The sequence below is a fragment of the Canis lupus genome, unplaced genomic scaffold (assembly GCF_011100685.1).
Source record: "Canis lupus familiaris isolate Mischka breed German Shepherd unplaced genomic scaffold, alternate assembly UU_Cfam_GSD_1.0 chrUn_S161H321, whole genome shotgun sequence".
NCBI classification, from domain to species: Eukaryota; Metazoa; Chordata; class Mammalia; order Carnivora; family Canidae; genus Canis; species Canis lupus.
Genome location: NW_023330461.1, coordinates 102901 through 105840, shown reverse-complemented (window position 1 = coordinate 105840; position 2940 = coordinate 102901).

Here is a 2940-nt window from a genome sequence, read left to right as displayed (position 1 = left end):
AACATTTGCCTCTTTTTGTGTTAATTAAAAAGAATAAAGAAAAATATAGTATATTGATTACTAACTTCAGGAAGAAAATACAACGTGAGGAGATACTACTATATACTATGGGTTAACCACAGTCATTGAAAAACTGTATGAGTGAGTTGTGATTCCAGGAAGCAGAATAGAGATTCCGTTTACAGCTGACAGACTGGACAAATGCATTTATTACTTCTTTTCCACCAATTTTAAATTGAATTCCTTTGAATTAGCAGGTAAGATAATTCTTTTTAAATATACAATGGCGGGATCCCTGGGTGGCGCAGCGGTTTGGCGCCTGCCTTTGGCCCAGGGCGCGATCCTGGAGACCCGGGATCGAATCCCATGTCGGGCTCCCGGTGCATGGAGCCTGCTTCTCCCTCTGCCTGTGTCTCTGCCTCTCTCTCTCTCTTTCTCTCTCTCTCTGTGACTATCATAAATAAATAAAAATTAAAAAAATAAAAATAAATATACAATGGCGACATAACAGGAAAGAGTAAAGGTAACAAAAACTGGAAGAAATAAAAACAGATGAGATCATGTTTGGAGAAGAAAAGAAAAAAAAAAAAAAACCCTATCAGCCAGAACAGGTACAAAATGGGACAGTTGTGTAGGTAAGAAGAGGCTTACTCTTCAGGCTACTGAGAAACTGCAAGTTCATTTTACATCAGCTGAAAGTGAGCTGTGACAAGATTTTATGAGTACCTAACTGAAGGACCACTTAAGAAACAGATGATTCACTCATTGCTATAGGAGCAACTGGATTGTCATGTTTACCTACCGATAAACTCAGTAAACTCAAAAAGGTAGGAACTTCTTTTATTGTTATTGGGGTCAGAGATAGAAACAGAGCAGCAAACATTAATATAAATCTAGATTTTCACAATAAATATGGAGAGGTAATGGGTGAGGAGGAAAGTCAGCTCTGCTGCTCAAACACAAATAGCATACTCCAAGTACACCTGTTTCCAATTTAGTCATTATAGGAGTCTCCATCTGGCTCCCTATGTCTGCAACATGAAGGAAAACTAGCCTGTAGGACAAGGTCATACATTTCAAGATAATTTGGCAGTATTATTAAAAGTAAATATGAGGGACACCTGGGTGGTTCAGCAGTTGGGCGATTGCCTTTGGTTCAGGGCATGATCCCGGGGTTCCGGGATCAAGTCCCACATCAGGCTTTCTACATGGTGCCTGCTTCTCCCTCTGCCTGTATCTCTGCCTCTCTCTCTCTCTCTCTCTCATGAATAAATAAAATCTTGGGAAAAAAAGTAAATATGGGGGTGCCTGGGTGGCATAGTCAGTGAAGTGCTCGACTCTTGGTTTCAGCTCAGGTCATGATCTTTTTGTCATGGGATGAAGCCCTGCTTGGGGCTCTGCATTTAGTGCAGGGTCTGCTTGGGACTCCCTCTCTCTTTAAAATAAATAAATAAACCTGTAAAAAATAAATATGTACAGGTGCCTTGAATAAACATTTGCACTTCTGGTGTCCACCCTAAAGAAATACTTGTACATATGCTTATATATATATGCACATGAATATTAGTTTAGCATTTTTAAAAAAGAGGAAGCAGCACTAATGTTTATCATTAAGGCACCAATAAACAAAGTACAGTACATCCTTACAAACAATACCATCCTGTCATTAAAAATTGTGTTGCATGGAGATGAAAATAAGAACAATGTAAATATTACATATCTTGATTGGAGGGATAGTTATATGGGTATATACATTTGCCAAAAGTCCATCAAACTTATTTCTACATTTTACTGGGTATAATTACATACCTCAACACTTAAAACTAACAGAGAAGCCATCATAAGTTTTGCTGTGATGTGTTAGGACATAAAGACAGGAGATCTGAGGACAAAATATTTTGCAGATATTTATGCTTTAACAAAAAGGGAGGTGCTTATGATAGCAAAGAAGAACAAAGAGTAACACAAAAATTTTAAATATACAAATATATGACAGAGAATATAAATTACAGACTTTTCCTACCCCAGTAAACCAAAGACTATTTTGATATGAGTACCTGATAATGAGCACCTAATGGCTGGTTCTTCAACTTGGCCTCTCATTATAATCACTGGTAAGCTTTACAGGAACTACTGATGCCTGAGTCCCATTCCCAAAGGCCGTGATTCCATTGGACAAGGGTATCACATGGGCATCAGGAGTAGGAGTGGTGAATGCCTCCCAGGTGATACTACGATGCAGCAAATCTTAGGAACCAACATCTAATCATTCTCAGGTTGAGCTGAAACCAGTGGAATGAAACTCAAAGATGGCTTTAGAAGCATTTGATGTATTTCAAATATATTTGATGTATTCAGATTACTGAATAGATGCTATTGACATAAATAAATGATTTAATACATAAACCATCAAAAGATGGGTATGGGGATCCATCCTTTTTATGTTGCTCAACTAAATGATATGAGATTTGCTAAAGAAGCTGCATTTCTTTTTTTTTTTAAAGCTGCATTTCTTAAGATGAATGAAGATCACTACTTCTCAATCAATAGATTTGTTCTCATTGTTCTCATTCTGTCTTAGCCTCTTTTGTATTATCTACTCTGGCACAAGGATACTTATAAGGACACTAATTGATACAAAGTATATAGGTTTTTAAACCCTTCTTCCAGATACACCCTTCTGAATCCCATATCATGACTGAGTATGAAAACGGAACAGAAGAATACCTCCTGACCATCTCTGAAACCTTCCTCTGGTAACCTCACAGTAACATCCAAATATGACTAAGTTCTGGCTGATGGTTGGACTCCCCCCACAGAAACACTGTTAAGAAACAGTCCCCCATCCCCAGGGACCAGTTAACAATGAGGAGATATGCAGAAAAGCATGTTTGATGACCAACTCTTAATCTTTTCTCCAAGGGATGGGGGCTGATGCCA